Source organism: Pseudophryne corroboree, chromosome 7 (assembly GCF_028390025.1).
Source record: "Pseudophryne corroboree isolate aPseCor3 chromosome 7, aPseCor3.hap2, whole genome shotgun sequence".
NCBI classification, from domain to species: Eukaryota; Metazoa; Chordata; class Amphibia; order Anura; family Myobatrachidae; genus Pseudophryne; species Pseudophryne corroboree.
Window position 1 is genome coordinate 500,350,787 of NC_086450.1, and position 25,576 is coordinate 500,376,362.

Genomic DNA, 25,576 nt, shown 5'->3' on the forward strand with positions numbered 1-25,576 from the left:
AGATGTAATGTGTGTATCACTAATAACAGGGGACAAATGTAATGTGCGTATCACTAATAACGGGACAGATGTTATGTGCGTATCACTAACAACAGAGGACAGATGTAATGTGTGTATCACTAATAACAGGGGACAGATGTAATGTGCGTATTACTAATAACAGGACAGATGTACTGTGCGTATCACTAATAACAATGTAATGTGCATATCACTAATAACTGGGGACAGATATAATGTGCATATCACTAATAACAGAGACAGATGTAATGTGCATATGACTAATAACAGAGACAGATGTACTGTGCGTATCACTAGTAACAGGGGACAGATGTAATGTCGTATCACTAATAACGGGACAGATGTAACGTGTGTATCACTAATAACAGGGGACAGATGTAATATGCGTATCACTAATAACGGGACAGATGTAATGTGCGTATCACTAATAACAGGGGACAGATGTAATGTGCGCATCACTAATAACAAGGACAGATGTACTATGCTTATCACTAATAACAGGGGACAAATGTACTGTGCGTACCACTAATAAAAGTGGACAGATGTAATGTGTGTATGACTAATAACGGGACAGATGTAATGTGCGTATCACAAATAAAAGTGGACAGATGTAATTTGCGTATCACTAATAACAGGGGACAGATGTAATGTGTGTATCACTAATAACGGGACAGATGTAATGTGCGTATCACTAATAACAGGGGACAGATGTAATGTGCGTATCACTAATAACAGGGACAGATGTAATATGCGTATCACTAATAACAGGGACAGATGTAATGTGCGTATCACTAATAACAGGGACAGATGTATTGTGCTTATAACTAATAACAGGACAGATGTAATGTGCGTATCACTAATAATATAGACAGACATACTGTGCGTATCACTAGTAACAGGGGACAGATGTAATGCGTGTATCACTAATAACAGGGGACAGATGTAATGTGTGTATCACTAATAATAGGGGACAGATGTAATGTGCTTATCACTAATAACAGGGGACAGATGTAATGTGTGTATCACTAATAACAGGGGACAAATGTAATGTGTGTATCACTAATAACGGGACAGATGTAATGTGCATATCACTAATAACAGGGATAGATGTAATGTGCGTATTACTAAAAAAAGGGACAGATGTAATGTGCATATTACTAATAACCGGACAGATGTACTGTGCGTATCACTAATAACAAGGACAGATGTACTATGCGTATCACTAACAGTGACAGATGTAATGTGCATATCACTAATAACTGGGGACAGCGTTAATGTGCATATCACTAATAACAGAGACAGATGTACTGTGCGTATCACTAATAACAGGGGACAGATGTAATGTGCATATCACTAATAACAGGGGACAGATGTAATGTGCGTATCACTAATAACAGGGGACAGATGTAATGTGCGTATCACTAATAATAGGGAACAGATGTAATGTGTGTATCACTAATAACAGGGGACAGATGTAATGTGCGTATCACTAATAACGGGACAGATGTAATGTGCGTATCACTAATAACAGGGACTGATGTACTGTGTGTATCACTAATAACAAGGACAGATGTACTATGCATATCACTAACAACAGGGACAGATGTACTGTGCGTACTACTAATAACGGGACAGATGTACTGTGCGTATCACTATTAACGGACAGATGTAATGTGCTTATCACTAATAACAGGGACAGATGTAATGTGCATATCACTAATAACAGGGGACAGATGTAATGTGCATATCAATAATAACAGGGGACAGATGTAATGTGCGTATCACTAATAACAGGGGACAGATGTAATGTGCACATCACTAATAACAGGGGACAGGTGTAATGTCGTATCACTAATAACGGGACAGATGTAATGTGTGTATCACTAATAATAGGGGACAGATGCAATGTGCGTATCACTAATAACAGGGACAGATGTACTGTGCGTACCACTAATATCGGGACAGATGTACTGTGCGTATTACTAATAACGTGCAGCTGTAATGTGCGTATCACAAATAACAGGGGACAGATATAATATGCGTATCACTAATAACAGGAGAGAGATGTAATGTGCGTATCACTAGAGTAGTAACAGGGGACAGATGTAATGTGCGTATCACTAATAACAGGGACAGATGTACTGTGCGTATCACTAATAACAGGGACAGATGTACTGTGCATATCACTAATAACAGGGACAGATGTACTGTGCATATCACTAATAACAGGGACAGATATACTGTACGTATCACTAATAACGGACAGATGTAATGTGCGTATCACTAATAACAGGGACAGATATAATGTGCATATCACTAATAACAGGGGACAGATGTAATATGTGTATTACTAATAACAGGGACAGATGTAATATGCGTATCACTAATAACAGGGACAGATGTAATATGCGTATCACTAATAACAGGGACGGATGTAATGTGCGTATCACTAATAACAGGGACAGATGTAATGTGCATATCACTAATAACAGGGGACAGATGTAATATGTGTATTACTAATAACAGGGACAGATGTAATATGCGTATCACTAATAACAAAGACAGATGTAATGTGCGTATTACTAATAATAGGGGAAGATGTAATGTGCGTATCACTAATAACCGGGGACAGATGTAATGTTGTATCACTAATAACAGGGACAGATGTAATGTGTGTATCACTAATAACAGGGGACAAATGTAATGTGCGTATCACTAATAACAGGACAAATGTAATGTGCGTATCACTAACAACAGAGGACAGATGTAATGTGTGTATCACTAATAACAGGGGACAGATGTAATGTGCGTATCACTAATAACAAGGACAGATATAATGTGCATATCACTAATAACAGAGACAGATGTAATTTGCATATGACTAATAACAGAGACAGATGTACTGTGCGTATCACTAGTAACAGGGGACAGATGTAATGTCGTATCACTAATAACGGGACAGATGTAATGTGTGTATCACTAATAATAGGGGACAGATGTAATATGCATATCACTAATAACAGGGGACAGATGTAATGTTGTATCACTAATAACGGGACAGATGTAATGTGTGTATCACTAATAATAGGGGACAGATGTAATATGCGTATCACTAATAACGGGACAGATGTAATGTGCGTATCACTAATAATAGGGGACAGATGTAATGTGCGCATCACTAATAACAAGGACAGATGTACTATGCGTATCACTAATAACAGGGGACAGATGTACTGTGCGTACCACTAATAACGGGACAGATGTAATGTGCGTATCACTAATAACGGACAGATGTAATGTGCGTATAACAAATACCAGGGTACAGATGTAATGTGCATATCACTAATAACAAGGACAGATGTACTATACGTATCACTAATAACGGACAGATGCACTGTGCGTACCACTAAGAACGGGACAGATGTACTGTGCGTATCACTAATAATGGGACAGATGTAATTTGCGTATCACTAATAACAGGGGACAGATGTAATGTGTGTATCACTAATAACGGGACAGATGTAGTGTGCGTATCACTAATAACAGGGGACAGATGTAATGTGCGTATTACTAATAACGGGACAGATGTAATGTGCATATTACTAATAACAGGGACAGATGTACTGTGCGTATCACTAATAACAGGGACAGATGTAATTTGCTTATCACTAATAATAGGTACAGATGTAATGTGTGTATCACTGATAACAGGGGACAGATGTAATGTGCGTATCACTAATAACAGGAGACAGATGTAATATGCGTATCACTAACAGGGGACAGATGTAATGTGCGTATCACTAATAACAGGGGCAGATGTATTGTGCTTATCACTAATAACAGGGGACAGATGTACTGTGCATATCACTAATAACAGGGACAGATGTAATGTGGGTATCACTAATAACAGTGGACAGATATAATGTGCGTATCACTAATAATAGGGGCAGATGTAATGTGTGTATCACTAATAATAGGGGCAGATGTACTGTGCGTATCACTAATAACAGGGACAGATGTACTGTGCGTATCACTAATAAAAGGGACAGATGTAATGTGCATATCACTAATAACAGGGACAGATGTAATGTGCGTATCACTAATAACAGGGAGAAATGTCTTGTGCATATCACTAATAACGGGAAAGATGTAATGTGCATATAACAAATAACAGGGACAGATGTAATGTGCTTATCACTAATAACAGGGACAGATGTAATATGCGTATCACTAATAACAGGAACAGATGTAATGGCCCTCATTCCGAGTTGATCGGTCGCAAGGCGAATTTAGCAGAGTTACACACGCTAAGCCGCCGCCTACTGGGAGTGAATCTTAGCTTCTTAAAATTGCGAACGATGTATTCGCAATATTGCGATTACTAACTACTTAGCAGTTTCAGAGTAGCTCCAGACTTACTCTGCCTGTGCGATCAGTTCAGTGCTTGTCGTTCCTGGTTGACGTCACAAACACACCCAGCGTTCGCCCAGGCACTCCCACCGTTTCTCCGGCCACTCCTGCGTTTTTTCCGGAAACGGTAGCGTTTTCAGCCACACGCCCCTGAAACGCCGTGTTTCCGCCCAGTAACACCCATTTCCTGTCAATCACATTACGATCGCCGGAGCGAAGAAAAAGCCGTGAGTAAAAATACTTTCTTCATAGTAAAGTTACTTGGCGCAGTCGCAGTGCGAACTTTGCGCATTCGTACTAAGCGGATTTTCACTGCGATGCGATGAAAAAGAACGAGCGAACAACTCGGAATGAGGGCCAATGTGCGTATCACTAATAACAGGGACAGATGTAATGTGTGTATCACTTATAACGGGCAGATGTATTGTGTGTATCACTAATAACAGGGACAGGTGTATTGTGCTTATCACTAATAACAGGGACAGATTTAATGTGCGTATCACTAATAACAGGGAACAGATGTACTGTGCATATCACTAATAACAGGGGACAGATATAATGTGCGTATCACTAATAACAGGGACAGATGTAATGTGTGTATCACTAATAACAGGGGCAGATGTATTGTGCTTATCACTAATAACAGGGGACAGATGTACTGTGCATATCACTAATAACAGGGACAGATGTACTGTGGGTATCACTAATAACAGTGGACAGATATAATGTGCGTATCACTAATAATAGGGGACAGATGTAATGTGTGTATCACTAATAATAGGGGCAGATGTAATGTGCGTATCACTAATAACAGGGACAGATGTGATGTGCATATCACTAATAACAGGGACAGGTGTACTGTGCATATCATTAATAATCAGGGACAGATGTACTGTGCATATCACAAATAACAGGGACAGATGTAATGTGCGTATCACTAATAATGGGACAGATGTAATGTGCGTATCACTAATAATGGGACAGATGTAATGCGTGTATCACTAATAACGGGACAGATGTAATGTGTGTATCACTAATAACAGGGACAGATGTAATGTGCGTATCACTAATAACAGGGACAGATGTAATGTGCGTATCACTAATAACAGGGGACAGATGTAATGTGCGTATCACTAATAACAGGGACAGATGTAATGTGTGTATCACTAATAACAGGGAAAGATGTACTGTGTGTATCACTAATAACAAGGACAGATGTACTATGCGTATCACTAATAACGGACAGATGTACTGTGCGTACCACTATAACAGGGACAGATGTACTGTGTGTTTCACTAATAACGGAGAGATGTAATGTGCGTATCACAAATAACAGGGAACAGATGTAATGTGCGTATCACTAATAACAGGGGACAGATGTAATGTGCGTACCACTAATAACGGGACAGATATAGTGTGCGTATCACAAGTAACAGGGGACAGATGTAATGTGCGTATTACTTATAACGGGACAGATGTAATGTGCATATCACTAATAACAAGGACAGATGTACTGTGCATATCACTAATAACAGGGACAGATGTACTGTGTGTATCACTAATAACAGGGACAGATATACTGTTGTATCACTAATAACGGACCGATGTAACGTGCGTATCACTAATAACAGGACAGATGTAATGTGCGTATCACTAATAACAGGGGACAGATGTTATGTGCGTATCACTAATAACAGGGGACAGATGTAATGTGCGTATCACTAATAACAGGGACAGATGTAATATGCGTATCACTAATAACAGGGACAGATGTAATGTGCGTATCACTAATAACAGGGGCAGATGTATTGTGCTTATAACTAATAACAGGACAGATGTAATGTGCATATCACTAATAATATAGACAGACATACTGTGCGTATCACTAGTAACAGGGGACAGATGTAATGCGTGTATCACTAATAACAGGGGACAGATGTAATGTGTGTATCACTAATAATAGGGGACAGATGTAATGTGCTTATCACTAATAACAGGGGACAGATGTAATGTCGTATCACTAATAACAGGGACAGATGTAATGTGTGTATCACTAATAACAGGGGACAAATGTAATGTGTGTATCACTAATAATGGGACAGATGTAATGTGCATATCACTAATAACAGGGATAGATGTAATGTGCGTATTACTAACAAAAGGGACAGATGTAATGTGCATATTACTAATAACCGGACAGATGTACTGTGCGTATCACTAATAACAAGGACAGATGTACTATGCGTATCACTAACAGTGACAGATGTAATGTGCATATCACTAATAACAGGGGACAGATGTAATGTGCATATCACTAATAACAGGGGACAGATGTAATGTGCGTATCACTAATAACAGGGACAGATGTAATGTGCATATCACTAATAACAGGGGACATATGTAATGTGCATATCAATAATAACAGGGGACAGATGTCATGTGTGTATCACTAATAACAGGGGACAGATGTAATGTGCATATCACTAATAACAGGGGACAGATGTAATGTCGTATCACTAATAACGGGACAGATGTAATGTGTGTATCACTAATAATAGGGGACAGATGCAATGTGTGTATCACTAATAACATGGGACAGATGTAATGTGCGTATCACTAATAACAGGGACAGATGTACTATGCGTATCACTAATAACGGACAGATGTACTGTGCGTACCACTAATAACGGGACAGATGTACTGTGCGTATTACTAATAACGTGCAGCTGTAATGTGCGTATCACAAATAACAGGGGACAGATATAATATGCGTATCACTAATAACAGGAGAGAGATGTAATGTGCGTATCACTAGAGTAGTAACAGGGGACAGATGTAATGTGCGTATTACTAATAAGGGGACAGATGTAATGTGCATATCACTAATAACAGGGACAGATGTACTGTGCATATCACTAATAACAGGGACAGATATACTGTGCGTATCACTAATAACGGACAGATGTAATGTGCGTATCACTAATAACAGGGACAGATGTAATGTGCATATCACTAATAACAGGGGACAGATGTAATATGCGTATCACTAATAACAGGGACGGATGTAATGTGCGTATCACTAATAACAGGGACAGATGTAATGTGCGTATCACTAATAACGGGACAGATGTAATGTGTCCATCACTAATAACAGGGGACAGATGTAATGTTGTATCACTAATAACAGGGACAGATGTAATGTGTGTATCACTAATAACAGGGGACAAATGTAATGTGCGTATCACTAATAACGGGACAGATGTTATGTGCGTATCACTAACAACAGAGGACAGATGTAATGTGCATATCACTAATAACTGGGGACAGATATAATGTGCATATCACTAATAACAGAGACAGATGTAATGTGCATATGACTAATAACAGAGACAGATGTACTGTGCGTATCACTAGTAACAGGGGACAGATGTAATGTCGTATCACTAATAACGGGACAGATGTAATGTGTGTATCACTAATAACAGGGGACAGATGTAATATGCGTATCACTAATAACGGGACAGATGTAATGTGCGTATCACTAATAACAGGGGACAGATGTAATGTGCGCATCACTAATAACAAGGACAGATGTACTATGCTTATCACTAATAACAGGGGACAGATGTACTGTGCGTACCACTAATAAAAGTGGACAGATGTAATTTGCGTATCACTAATAACGGGACAGATGTAGTGTGCGTATCACTAATAACAGGGTACAGATGTAATGTGTGTATGACTAATAACGGGACAGATGTAATGTGCGTATCACTAATAACAAGGACAGATGTACTATACGTATCACTAATAACGGACAGATGTAATGTGCGTATCACAAATAAAAGTGGACAGATGTAATTTGCGTATCACTAATAACAGGGGACAGATGTAATGTGCGTATCACTAATAACAGGGACAGATGTAATATGCGTATCACTAATAACAGGGACAGATGTAATGTGCGTATCACTAATAACAGGGACAGATGTATTGTGCTTATAACTAATAACAGGACAGATGTAATGTGCGTATCACTAATAATATAGACAGACATACTGTGCGTATCACTAGTAACAGGGGACAGATGTAATGCGTGTATCACTAATAACAGGGGACAGATGTAATGTGTGTATCACTAATAATAGGGGACAGATGTAATGTGCTTATCACTAATAACAGGGGACAGATGTAATGTCGTATCACTAATAACAGGGGACAAATGTAATGTGTGTATCACTAATAATGGGACAGATGTAATGTGCATATCACTAATAACAGGGATAGATGTAATGTGCGTATTACTAACAAAAGGGACAGATGTAATGTGCATATTACTAATAACCGGACAGATGTACTGTGCGTATCACTAATAACAAGGACAGATGTACTATGCGTATCACTAACAGTGACAGATGTAATGTGCATATCACTAATAACAGGGGACAGATGTAATGTGCATATCACTAATAACAGGGGACAGATGTAATGTGCGTATCACTAATAACAGGGACAGATGTAATGTGCATATCACTAATAACAGGGGACATATGTAATGTGCATATCAATAATAACAGGGGACAGATGTCATGTGTGTATCACTAATAACAGGGGACAGATGTAATGTGCATATCACTAATAACAGGGGACAGATGTAATGTCGTATCACTAATAACGGGACAGATGTAATGTGTGTATCACTAATAATAGGGGACAGATGCAATGTGTGTATCACTAATAACATGGGACAGATGTAATGTGCGTATCACTAATAACAGGGACAGATGTACTATGCGTATCACTAATAACGGACAGATGTACTGTGCGTACCACTAATAACGGGACAGATGTACTGTGCGTATTACTAATAACGTGCAGCTGTAATGTGCGTATCACAAATAACAGGGGACAGATATAATATGCGTATCACTAATAACAGGAGAGAGATGTAATGTGCGTATCACTAGAGTAGTAACAGGGGACAGATGTAATGTGCGTATTACTAATAAGGGGACAGATGTAATGTGCATATCACTAATAACAGGGACAGATGTACTGTGCATATCACTAATAACAGGGACAGATATACTGTGCGTATCACTAATAACGGACAGATGTAATGTGCGTATCACTAATAACAGGGACAGATGTAATGTGCATATCACTAATAACAGGGGACAGATGTAATATGTGTATCACTAATAACAGGGACAGATGTAATATGCGTATCACTAATAACAGGGACGGATGTAATGTGCGTATCACTAATAACAGGGACAGATGTAATGTGCGTATCACTAACAACAGGGGCAGATGTATTGTGCTTATAACTAATAACAGGACAGATGTAATATGCGTATCACTAATAACAAAGACAGATGTACTGTGCGTATCACTAATAACAGGGGACAGATGTAATGTGTCTATCACTAATAACAGGGGACAGATGTAATGTGTGTATTACTAATAATAGGGGAAGATGTAATGTGCGTATCACTAATAACGGGACAGATGTAATGTGTCCATCACTAATAACAGGGGACAGATGTAATGTTGTATCACTAATAACAGGGACAGATGTAATGTGTGTATCACTAATAACAGGGGACAAATGTAATGTGCGTATCACTAATAACGGGACAGATGTTATGTGCGTATCACTAACAACAGAGGACAGATGTAATGTGCATATCACTAATAACTGGGGACAGATATAATGTGCATATCACTAATAACAGAGACAGATGTAATGTGCATATGACTAATAACAGAGACAGATGTACTGTGCGTATCACTAGTAACAGGGGACAGATGTAATGTCGTATCACTAATAACGGGACAGATGTAATGTGTGTATCACTAATAACAGGGGACAGATGTAATATGCGTATCACTAATAACGGGACAGATGTAATGTGCGTATCACTAATAACAGGGGACAGATGTAATGTGCGCATCACTAATAACAAGGACAGATGTACTATGCTTATCACTAATAACAGGGGACAGATGTACTGTGCGTACCACTAATAAAAGTGGACAGATGTAATTTGCGTATCACTAATAACGGGACAGATGTAGTGTGCGTATCACTAATAACAGGGTACAGATGTAATGTGTGTATGACTAATAACGGGACAGATGTAATGTGCGTATCACTAATAACAAGGACAGATGTACTATACGTATCACTAATAACGGACAGATGTAATGTGCGTATCACAAATAAAAGTGGACAGATGTAATTTGCGTATCACTAATAACAGGGGACAGATGTAATGTGCGTATCACTAATAACAGGGACAGATGTAATATGCGTATCACTAATAACAGGGACAGATGTAATGTGCGTATCACTAATAACAGGGACAGATGTATTGTGCTTATAACTAATAACAGGACAGATGTAATGTGCGTATCACTAATAATATAGACAGACATACTGTGCGTATCACTAGTAACAGGGGACAGATGTAATGCGTGTATCACTAATAACAGGGGACAGATGTAATGTGTGTATCACTAATAATAGGGGACAGATGTAATGTGCTTATCACTAATAACAGGGGACAGATGTAATGTCGTATCACTAATAACAGGGACAGATGTAATGTGTGTATCACTAATAACAGGGGACAAATGTAATGTGTGTATCACTAATAACGGGACAGATGTAATGTGCATATCACTAATAACAGGGATAGATGTAATGTGCGTATTACTAAAAAAAGGGACAGATGTAATGTGCATATTACTAATAACCGGACAGATGTACTGTGCGTATCACTAATAACAAGGACAGATGTACTATGCGTATCACTAACAGTGACAGATGTAATGTGCATATCACTAATAACTGGGGACAACGTTAATGTGCATATCACTAATAACAGAGACAGATGTACTGTGCGTATCACTAATAACAGGGGACAGATGTAATGTGCGTATCACTAATAACAGGGGACAGATGTAATGTGCGTATCACTAATAATAGGGAACAGATGTAATGTGTGTATCACTAATAACAGGGGACAGATGTAATGTGCGTATCACTAATAACAGGGACTGATGTACTGTGTGTATCACTAATAACAAGGACAGATGTACTATGCATATCACTAACAACAGGGACAGATGTACTGTGCGTACTACTAATAACGGGACAGATGTACTGTGCGTATCACTATTAACGGACAGATGTAATGTGCTTATCACTAATAACAGGGACAGATGTAATGTGCATATCACTAATAACAGGGGACAGATGTAATGTGCATATCAATAATAACAGGGACAGATGTAATGTGCGTATCACTAATAACAGGGGATAGATGTAATGTGCACATCACTAATAACAGGGGACAGATGTAATGTCGTATCACTAATAACGGGACAGATGTAATGTGTGTATCACTAATAATAGGGGACAGATGCAATGTGCGTATCACTAATAACAGGGACAGATGTACTGTGCGTACCACTAATAACGGGACAGATGTACTGTGCGTATTACTAATAACGTGCAGCTGTAATGTGCGTATCACAAATAACAGGGGACAGATATAATATGCGTATCACTAATAACAGGAGAGAGATGCAATGTGCGTATCACTAGAGTAGTAACAGGGGACAGATGTAATGTGCGTATCACTAATAACAGGGACAGATGTACTGTGCGTATCACTAATAACAGGGACAGATGTACTGTGCATATCACTAATAACAGGGACAGATGTACTGTGCATATCACTAATAACAGGGACAGATATACTGTGCATATCACTAATAACGGACAGATGTAATGTGCGTATCACTAATAACAGGGACAGATGTACTGTGCATATCACTAATAACGGACAGATGTAATGTGCGTATCACTAATAACAGGGACAGATGTAATGTGCATATCACTAATAACAGGGACGGATGTAATGTGCGTATCACTAATAACAGGGACAGATGTAATGTGCATATCACTAATAACAGGGGACAGATGTAATATGTGTATTACTAATAACAGGGACAGATGTAATATGCGTATCACTAATAACAAAGACAGATGTAATGTGCGTATTACTAATAATAGGGGAAGATGTAATGTGCGTATCACTAATAACCGGGGACAGATGTAATGTTGTATCACTAATAACAGGGACAGATGTGATGTGTGTATCACTAATAACAGGGGACAAATGTAATGTGAGTATCACTAATAACAGGACAAATGTAATGTGCGTATCACTAACAACAGAGGACAGATGTAATGTGTGTATCACTAATAACAGGGGACAGATGTAATGTGCGTATTACTAATAACAGGACAGATGTACTGTGCGTATCACTAATAACAAGGACAGATATAATGTGCATATCACTAATAACAGAGACAGATGTAATTTGCATATGACTAATAACAGAGACAGATGTACTGTGCGTATCACTAGTAACAGGGGACAGATGTAATGTCGTATCACTAATAACGGGACAGATGTAATGTGTGTATCACTAATAAGAGGGGACAGATGTAATGTCGTATCACTAATAACGGGACAGATGTACTGTGCGTATCACTAATAACAGGGACAGATGTACTGTGCGTATCACTAATAACAGGGACAGATGTACTGTGCATATCACTAATAACAGGGACAGATATACTGTGCGTATCACTAATAACGGACAGATGTAATGTGCGTATCACTAATAACAGGGACAGATGTAATGTGCCTATCACTAATAACAGGGGACAGATGTAATATGTGTATCACTAATAACAGGGACAGATGTAATATGCGTATCACTAATAACAGGGACGGATGTAATGTGCGTATCACTAATAACAGGGACAGATGTAATGTGCGTATCACTAACAACAGGGGCAGATGTATTGTGCTTATAACTAATAACAGGACAGATGTAATATGCGTATCACTAATAACAAAGACAGATGTACTGTGCGTATCACTAATAACAGGGGACAGATGTAATGTGTCTATCACTAATAACAGGGGACAGATGTAATGTGTGTATTACTAATAATAGGGGAAGATGTAATGTGCGTATCACTAATAACAGGGGACAGATGTAATGTGTCTATCACTAATAACAGGGGACAGATGTAATGTTGTATCACTAATAACAGGGACAGATGTAATGTGTGTATCACTAATAACAGGGGACAAATGTAATGTGCGTATCACTAATAACGGGACAGATGTTATGTGCGTATCACTAACAACAGAGGACAGATGTAATGTGTGTATCACTAATAACAGGGGACAGATGTAATGTGCGTATTACTAATAACTGGACAGATGTACTGTGCGTATCACTAATAACAAGGACAGATGTAATGTGCATATCACTAATAACTGGGGACAGATATAATGTGCATATCACTAATAACAGAGACAGATGTAATGTGCATATGACTAATAACAGAGACAGATGTACGGTGCGTATCACTAGTAACAGGGGACAGATGTAATGTCGTATCACTAATAACGGGACAGATGTAATGTGTGTATCACTAATAACAGGGGACAGATGTAATATGCGTATCACTAATAACGGGACAGATGTAATGTGCGTATCACTAATAACAGGGGACAGATGTAATGTGCGCATCACTAATAACAAGGACAGATGTACTATGCTTATCACTAATAACAGGGGACAGATGTACTGTGCGTACCACTAATAAAAGTGGACAGATGTAATGTGTGTATGACTAATAACGGGACAGATGTAATGTGCGTATCACTAATAACAAGGACAGATGTACTATACGTATCACTAATAACGGACAGATGTAATGTGCGTATCACTAATAATATAGACAGACATACTGTGCGTATCACTGGTAACAGGGGACAGATGTAATGCGTGTATCACTAATAACAGGGGACAGATGTAATGTGTGTATCACTAATAATAGGGGACAGATGTAATGTGCTTATCACTAAAAACAGGGGACAGATGTAATGTCGTATCACTAATAACAGGGACAGATGTAATGTGTGTATCACTAATAACAGGGGACAAATGTAATGTGTGTATCACTAATAACGGGACAGATGTAATGTGCATATCACTAATAACAGGGATAGATGTAATGTGCGTATTACTAAAAAAAGGGACAGATGTAATGTGCATATTACTAATAACCGGACAGATGTACTGTGCGTATCACTAATAACAAGGACAGATGTACTATGCGTATCACTAACAGTGACAGATGTAATGTGCATATCACTAATAACTGGGGACAGCGTTAATGTGCATATCACTAATAACAGAGACAGATGTACTGTGCGTATCACTAATAACAGGGGACAGATGTAATGTGCATATCACTAATAACAGGGGACAGATGTAATGTGCGTATCACTAATAACAGGGGACAGATGTAATGTGCGTATCACTAATAATAGGGAACAGATGTAATGTGTGTATCACTAATAACAGGGGACAGATGTAATGTGCGTATCACTAATAACGGGACAGATGTAATGTGCGTATCACTAATAACAGGGACTGATGTACTGTGTGTATCACTAATAACAAGGACAGATGTACTATGCATATCACTAACAACAGGGACAGATGTACTGTGCGTACTACTAATAACGGGACAGATGTACTGTGCGTATCACTATTAACGGACAGATGTAATGTGCTTATCACTAATAACAGGGACAGATGTAATGTGCATATCACTAATAACAGGGGACAGATGTAATGTGCATATCAATAATAACAGGGGACAGATGTAATGTGCGTATCACTAATAACAGGGGACAGATGTAATGTGCACATCACTAATAACAGGGGACAGATGTAATGTCGTATCACTAATAACGGGACAGATGTAATGTGTGTATCACTAATAATAGGGGACAGATGCAATGTGCGTATCACTAATAACAGGGACAGATGTACTGTGCGTACCACTAATAACGGGACAGATGTACTGTGCGTATTACTAATAACGTGCAGCTGTAATGTGCGTATCACAAATAACAGGGGACAGATATAATATGCGTATCACTAATAACAGGAGAGAGATGTAATGTGCGTATCACTAGAGTAGTAACAGGGGACAGATGTAATGTGCGTATCACTAATAACAGGGACAGATGTACTGTGCGTATCACTAATAACAGGGACAGATGTACTGTGCATATCACTAATAACAGGGACAGATGTACTGTGCATATCACTAATAACAGGGACAGATATACTGTGCGTATCACTAATAACGGACAGATGTAATGTGCGTATCACTAATAACAGGGACAGATGTACTATGCGTATCACTAATAACGGACAGATGTACTGTGCGTACCACTAATAACGGGACAGATGTACTGTGCGTATTACTAATAACGTGCAGCTGTAATGTGCGTATCACAAATAACAGGGGACAGATATAATATGCGTATCACTAATAACAGGAGAGAGATGTAATGTGCGTATCACTAGAGTAGTAACAGGGGACAGATGTAATGTGCGTATTACTAATAAGGGGACAGATGTAATGTGCATATCACTAATAACAGGGACAGATGTACTGTGCATATCACTAATAACAGGGACAGATATACTGTGCGTATCACTAATAACGGACAGATGTAATGTGCGTATCACTAATAACAGGGACAGATGTAATGTGCATATCACTAATAACAGGGGACAGATGTAATATGTGTATCACTAATAACAGGGACAGATGTAATATGCGTATCACTAATAACAGGGACGGATGTAATGTGCGTATCACTAATAACAGGGACAGATGTAATGTGCGTATCACTAACAACAGGGGCAGATGTATTGTGCTTATAACTAATAACAGGACAGATGTAATATGCGTATCACTAATAACAAAGACAGATGTACTGTGCGTATCACTAATAACAGGGGACAGATGTAATGTGTCTATCACTAATAACAGGGGACAGATGTAATGTGTGTATTACTAATAATAGGGGAAGATGTAATGTGCGTATCACTAATAACAGGGGACAGATGTAATGTGTCCATCACTAATAACAGGGGACAGATGTAATGTTGTATCACTAATAACAGGGACAGATGTAATGTGTGTATCACTAATAACAGGGGACAAATGTAATGTGCGTATCACTAATAACGGGACAGATGTTATGTGCGTATCACTAACAACAGAGGACAGATGTAATGTGTGTATCACTAATAACAGGGGACAGATGTAATGTGCGTATTACTAATAACAGGACAGATGTACTGTGCGTATCACTAATAACAAGGACAGATGTAATGTGCATATCACTAATAACTGGGGACAGATATAATGTGCATATCACTAATAACAGAGACAGATGTAATGTGCATATGACTAATAACAGAGACAGATGTACTGTGCGTATCACTAGTAACAGGGGACAGATGTAATGTCGTATCACTAATAACGGGACAGATGTAATGTGTGTATCACTAATAACAGGGGACAGATGTAATATGCGTATCACTAATAACGGGACAGATGTAATGTGCGTATCACTAATAACAGGGGACAGATGTAATGGGGGATAGATGTAATGGGGATAGATGTAATGCGTGTATCACTAATAACAGGGGACAGATGTAATGTGTGTATCACTAATAATAGGGGACAGATGTAATGTGCTTATCACTAATAACAGGGGACAGATGTAATGTCGTATCACTAATAACAGGGGACAAATGTAATGTGTGTATCACTAATAACGGGACAGATGTAATGTGCATATCACTAATAACAGGGATAGATGTAATGTGCGTATTACTAAAAAAAGGGACAGATGTAATGTGCATATTACTAATAACCGGACAGATGTACTGTGCGTATCACTAATAACAAGGACAGATGTACTATGCGTATCACTAACAGTGACAGATGTAATGTGCATATCACTAATAACTGGGGACAGCGTTAATGTGCATATCACTAATAACAGAGACAGATGTACTGTGCGTATCACTAATAACAGGGGACAGATGTAATGTGCGTATCACTAATAACAGGGGACAGATGTAATGTGCGTATCACTAATAATAGGGAACAGATGTAATGTGTGTATCACTAATAACAGGGGACAGATGTAATGTGCGTATCACTAATAACAGGGACTGATGTACTGTGTGTATCACTAATAACAAGGACAGATGTACTATGCATATCACTAACAACAGGGACAGATGTACTGTCCGTACTACTAATAACGGGACAGATGTACTGTGCGTATCACTATTAACGGACAGATGTAATGTGCTTATCACTAATAACAGGGACAGATGTAATGTGCATATCACTAATAACAGGGGACAGATGTAATGTGCATATCAATAATAACAGGGGACAGATGTAATGTGCGTATCACTAATAACAGGGGACAGATGTAATGTGCACATCACTAATAACAGGGGACAGATGTAATGTCGTATCACTAATAACGGGGCAGATGTAATGTGTGTATCACTAATAATAGGGGACAGATGCAATGTGCGTATCACTAATAACAGGGACAGATGTACTGTGCGTACCACTAATAACGGGACAGATGTACTGTGCGTATTACTAATAACGTGCAGCTGTAATGTGCGTATCACAAATAACAGGGGACAGATATAATATGCGTATCACTAATAACAGGAGAGAGATGTAATGTGCGTATCACTAGAGTAGTAACAGGGGACAGATGTAATGTGCGTATCACTAATAACAGGGACAGATGTACTGTGCGTATCACTAATAACAGGGACAGATGTACTGTGCATATCACTAATAACAGGGACAGATGTACTGTGCATATCACTAATAACAGGGACAGATATACTGTGCATATCACTAATAACGGACAGATGTAATGTGCGTATCACTAATAACAGGGACAGATGTACTGTGCGTATCACTAATAACGGACAGATGTAATGTGCGTATCACTAATAACAGGGACAGATGTAATGTGCATATCACTAATAACAGGGGACAGATGTAATATGTGTATTACTAATAACAGGGACAGATGTAATATGCGTATCACTAATAACAGGGACAGATGTAATATGCGTATCACTAATAACAGGGACGGATGTAATGTGCGTATCACTAATAACAGGGACAGATGTAATGTGCATATCACTAATAACAGGGGACAGATGTAATATGTGTATTACTAATAACAGGGACAGATGTAATATGCGTATCACTAATAACAAAGACAGATGTAATGTGCGTATTACTAATAATAGGGGAAGATGTAATGTGCGTATCACTAATAACCGGGGACAGATGTAATGTTGTATCACTAATAACAGGGACAGATGTAATGTGTGTATCACTAATAACAGGGGACAAATGTAATGTGAGTATCACTAATAACAGGACAAATGTAATGTGCGTATCACTAACAACAGAGGACAGATGTAATGTGTGTATCACTAATAACAGGGGACAGATGTAATGTGCGTATTACTAATAACAGGACAGATGTACTGTGCGTATCACTAATAACAAGGACAGATATAATGTGCATATCACTAATAACAGAGACAGATGTAATTTGCATATGACTAATAACAGAGACAGATGTACTGTGCGTATCACTAGTAACAGGGGACAGATGTAATGTCGTATCACTAATAACGGGACAGATGTAATGTGTGTATCACTAATAACAGGGGACAGATGTAATGTCGTATCACTAATAACGGGACAGATGTACTGTGCGTATCACTAATAACAGGGACAGATGTACTGTGCGTATCACTAATAACAGGGACAGATGTACTGTGCATATCACTAATAACAGGGACAGATATACTGTGCGTATCACTAATAACGGACAGATGTAATGTGCGTATCACTAATAACAGGGACAGATGTAATGTGCCTATCACTAATAACAGGGGACAGATGTAATATGTGTATCACTAATAACAGGGACAGATGTAATATGCGTATCACTAATAACAGGGACGGATGTAATGTGCGTATCACTAATAACAGGGACAGATGTAATGTGCGTATCACTAACAACAGGGGCAGATGTATTGTGCTTATAACTAATAACAGGACAGATGTAATATGCGTATCACTAATAACAAAGACAGATGTACTGTGCGTATCACTAATAACAGGGGACAGATGTAATGTGTCTATCACTAATAACAGGGGACAGATGTAATGTGTGTATTACTAATAATAGGGGAAGATGTAATGTGCGTATCACTAATAACAGGGGACAGATGTAATGTGTCTATCACTAATAACAGGGGACAGATGTAATGTTGTATCACTAATAACAGGGACAGATGTAATGTGTGTATCACTAATAACAGGGGACAAATGTAATGTGCGCATCACTAATAACGGGACAGATGTTATGTGCGTATCACTACCAACAGAGGACAGATGTAATGTGTGTATCACTAATAACAGGGGACAGATGTAATGTGCGTATTACTAATAACAGGACAGATGTACTGTGCGTATCACTAATAACAAGGACAGATGTAATGTGCATATCACTAATAACTGGGGACAGATATAATGTGCATATCACTAATAACAGAGACAGATGTAATGTGTATATGACTAATAACAGAGACAGATGTACTGTGCGTATCACTAGTAACAGGGGACAGATGTAATGTCGTATCACTAATAACGGGACAGATGTAATGTGTGTATCACTAATAACAGGGGACAGATGTAATAAGCGTATCACTAATAACGGGACAGATGTAATGTGCGTATCACTAATAACAGGGGACAGATGTAATGTGCGCATCACTAATAACAAGGACAGATGTACTATGCTTATCACTAATAACAGGGGACAGATGTACTGTGCGTACCACTAATAAAAGTGGACAGATGTAATGTGTGTATGACTAATAACGGGACAGATGTAATGTGCGTATCACTAATAACAAGGACAGATGTACTATACGTATCACTAATAACGGACAGATGTAATGTGCGTATCACTAATAATATAGACAGACATACTGTGCGTATCACTAGTAACAGGGGACAGATGTAATGCTTGTATCACTAATAACAGGGGACAGATGTAATGTGTGTATCACTAATAATAGGGGACAGATGTAATGTGCTTATCACTAATAACAGGGGACAGATGTAATGTCGTATCACTAATAACAGGGACAGATGTAATGTGTGTATCACTAATAACAGGGGACAAATGTAATGTGTGTATCACTAATAACGGGACAGATGTAATGTGCATATCACTAATAACAGGGATAGATGTAATGTGCGTATTACTAAAAAAAGGGACAGATGTAATGTGCATATTACTAATAACCGGACAGATGTACTGTGCGTATCACTAATAACAAGGACAGATGTACTATGCGTATCACTAACAGTGACAGATGTAATGTGCATATCACTAATAACTGGGGACAGCGTTAATGTGCATATCACTAATAACAGAGACAGATGTACTGTGCGTATCACTAATAACAGGGGACAGATGTAATGTGCATATCACTAATAACAGGGGACAGATGTAATGTGCGTATCACTAATAACAGGGGACAGATGTAATGTGCGTATCACTAATAATAGGGAACAGATGTAATGTGTGTATCACTAATAACAGGGGACAGATGTAATGTGCGTATCACTAATAACGGGACAGATGTAATGTGCGTATCACTAATAACAGGGACTGATGTACTGTGTGTATCACTAATAACAAGGACAGATGTACTATGCATATCACTAACAAAAGGGACAGATGTACTGTGCGTACTACTAATAACGGGACAGATGTACTGTGCGTATCACTATTAACGGACAGATGTAATGTGCTTATCACTAATAACAGGGACAGATGTAATGTGCATATCATTAATAACAGGGGACAGATGTAATGTGCATATCAATAATAACAGGGGACAGATGTAATGTGCGTATCACTAATAACAGGGGACAGATGTAATGTGCACATCACTAATAACAGGGGACAGATGTAATGTCGTATCACTAATAACGGGACAGATGTAATGTGTGTATCACTAATAATAGGGGACAGATGCAATGTGCGTATCACTAATAACAGGGACAGATGTACTGTGCGTACCACTAATAACGGGACAGATGTACTGTGCGTATTACTAATAACGTGCAGCTGTAATGTGCGTATCACAAATAACAGGGGACAGATATAATATGCGTATCACTAATAACAGGAGAGAGATGCAATGTGCGTATCACTAGAGTAGTAACAGGGGACAGATGTAATGTGCGTATCACTAATAACAGGGACAGATGTACTGTGCGTATCACTAATAACAGGGACAGATGTACTGTGCATATCACTAATAACAGGGACAGATGTACTGTGCATATCACTAATAACAGGGACAGATATACTGTGCGTATCACTAATAACGGACAGATGTAATGTGCGTATCACTAATAACAGGGACAGATGTAATGTGCATATCACTAATAACAGGGGACAGATGTAATATGTGTATTACTAATAACAGGGACAGATGTAATATGCGTATCACTAATAACAGGGACAGATGTAATATGCGTATCACTAATAACAGGGACGGATGTAATGTGCGTATCACTAATAACAGGGACAGATGTAATGTGCATATCACTAATAACAGGGGACAGATGTAATATGTGTATTACTAATAACAGGGACAGATGTAATATGCGTATCACTAATAACAAAGACAGATGTAATGTGCGTATTACTAATAATAGGGGAAGATGTAATGTGCGTATCACTAATAACCGGGGACAGATGTAATGTTGTATCACTAATAACAGGGGACAAATGTAATGTGCGTATCACTAATAACAGGACAAATGTAATGTGCGTATCACTAACAACAGAGGACAGATGTAATGTGTGTATCACTAATAACAGGGGACAGATGTAATGTGCGTATTACTAATAACAGGACAGATGTACTGTGCGTATCACTAATAACAAGGACAGATATAATGTGCATATCACTAATAACAGAGACAGATGTAATTTGCATATGACTAATAACAGAGACAGATGTACTGTGCGTATCACTAGTAACAGGGGACAGATGTAATGTCGTATCACTAATAACGGGACAGATGTAATGTGTGTATCACTAATAACAGGGGACAGATGTAATGTCGTATCACTAATAACGGGACAGATGTAATGTGTGTATCACTAATAATAGGGGACAGATGTAATATGCATATCACTAATAACAGGGGACAGATGTAATGTCGTATCACTAATAACGGGACAGATGTAATGTGTGTATCACTAATAATAGGGGACAGATGTAATATGCGTATCACTAATAACGGGACAGATGTAATGTGCGTATCACTAATAACAGGGGACAGATGTACTATACGTATCACTAATAACGGACAGATGTACTGTGCGTATCACTAATAACGGACAGATGTAATGTGCGTATAACAAATACCAGGGTGCAGATGTAATGTGCATATCACTAATAACAAGGACAGATGTACTATACGTATCACTAATAACGGACAGATGTACTGTGCGTACCACTAAGAACGGGACAGATGTACTGTGCGTATCACTAATAATGGGACAGATGTAATTTGCGTATCACTAATAACAGGGGACAGATGTAATGTGTGTATCACTAATAACGGGACAGATGTAGTGTGCGTATCACTAATAACAGGGGACAGATGTAATGTGCGTATTACTAATAACGGGACAGATGTAATGTGCATATTACTAATAACAGGGACAGATGTACTGTGCGTATCACTAATAACAGGGACAGATGTACGGTGCGTATCACTAATAACGGACAGATGTAGTTTGCTTATCACTAATAATAGGTACAGATGTAATGTGTGTATCACTGATAACAGGGGACAGATGTAATGTGCGTATCATTAATAACAGGAGACAGATGTAATATGCGTATCACTAACAGGGGACAGATGTAATGTGCGTATCACTAATAACAGGGGCAGATGTATTGTGCTTATCACTAATAACAGGGGACAGATGTACTGTGCATATCACTAATAACAGGGACAGATGTAATGTGGGTATCACTAATAACAGTGGACAGATATAATGTGCGTATCACTAATAATAGGGGCAGATGTAATGTGTGTATCACTAATAATAGGGGCAGATGTAATGTGCGTATCACTAATAACAGGGACAGATGTACTGTGCGTATCACTAATAACAGGGACAGATGTACTGTGCGTATCACTAATAAAAGGGACAGATGTAATGTGCATATCACTAATAACAGGGACAGATGTAATGTGCGTATCACTAATAACAGGGAGAAATGTCTTGTGCATATCACTAATAACGGGAAAGATGTAATGTGCATATAACAAATAACAGGGACAGATGTAATGTGCTTATCACTAATAACAGGGACAGATGTAATATGCGTATCACTAATAACAGGAACAGATGTAATGTGCGTATCACTAATAACAGGGACAGATGTAATGTGTGTATCACTTATAACGGGCAGATGTATTGTGTGTATCACTAATAACAGGGACAGGTGTATTGTGCTTATCACTAATAACAGGGACAGATTTAATGTGCGTATCACTAATAACAGGGAACAGATGTACTGTGCATATCACTAATAACAGGGGACAGATATAATGTGCGTATCACTAATAACAGGGACAGATGTAATGTGTGTATCACTAATAACAGGGGCAGATGTATTGTGCTTATCACTAATAACAGGGGACAGATGCACTGTGCATATCACTAATAACAGGGACAGATGTACTGTGGGTATCACTAATAACAGTGGACAGATATAATGTGCGTATCACTAATAATAGGGGACAGATGTAATGTGTGTATCACTAATAATAGGGGCAGATGTAATGTGCGTATCACTAATAACAGGGACAGATGTGATGTGCATATCACTAATAACAGGGACAGATGTACTGTGCATATCATTAATAATCAGGGACAGATGTACTGTGCATATCACAAATAACAGGGACAGATGTAATGTGCGTATCACTAATAATGGGACAGATGTAATGTGCGTATCACTAATAATGGGACAGATGTAATGTGTGTATCACTAATAACGGGACAGATGTAATGTGCGTATCACTAATAACAGGGACAGATGTAATGTGCGTATCACTAATAACAGGGACAGATGTAATGTGCGTATCACTAATAACAGGGGACAGATGTAATGTGCGTATCACTAATAACAGGGACAGATGTAATGTGTGTATCACTAATAACAGGGAAAGATGTACTGTGTGTATCACTAATAAAAAGGACAGATGTGCTATGCGTATCACTAATAACGGACAGATGTACTGTGCGTACCACTATAACAGGGACAGATGTACTGTGTGTTTCACTAATAACGGAGAGATGTAATGTGCGTATCACAAACAACAGGGAACAGATGTAATGTGCGTATCACTAATAACAGGGGACAGATGTAATGTGCGTACCACTAATAATGGGACAGATATAGTGTGCGTATCACAAGTAACAGGGGACAGATGTAATGTGCGTATTACTTATAACGGGACAGATGTAATGTGCATATCACTAATAACAAGGAAAGATGTACTGTGCATATCACTAATAACAGGGACAGATGTACTGTGTGTATCACTAATAACAGGGACAGATATACTGTTGTATCACTAATAACGGACCGATGTAACGTGCGTATCACTAATAACAGGACAGATGTAATGTGCGTATCACTAATAACAGGGGACAGATGTTATGTGCGTATCACTAATAACAGGGGACAGATGTAATATGCGTATCACTAATAACAGGGACAGATGTAATGTGCGTATCACTAATAACAGGGGCAGATGTATTGTGCTTATAACTAATAACAGGACAGATGTAATGTGCGTATCACTAATAATATAGACAGACATACTGTGCGTATCACTAGTAACAGGGGACAGATGTAATGCGTGTATCACTAATAACAGGGGACAGATGTAATGTGTGTATCACTAATAATAGGGGACAGATGTAATGTGCTTATCACTAATAACAGGGGACAGATGTAATGTCGTATCACTAATAACAGGGACAGATGT

At 38.5% G+C, this 25,576-nt stretch overlaps 1 protein-coding gene across 4 annotated transcripts in view; it reads right to left on the reverse strand.

Annotated features, from left to right (window-relative positions):
• SEZ6L2 (seizure related 6 homolog like 2) overlaps positions 1–25,576 on the reverse strand; it is a 174,366-nt gene that overhangs the window by 37,481 nt on the left and 111,309 nt on the right. The window lies entirely within an intron of this gene.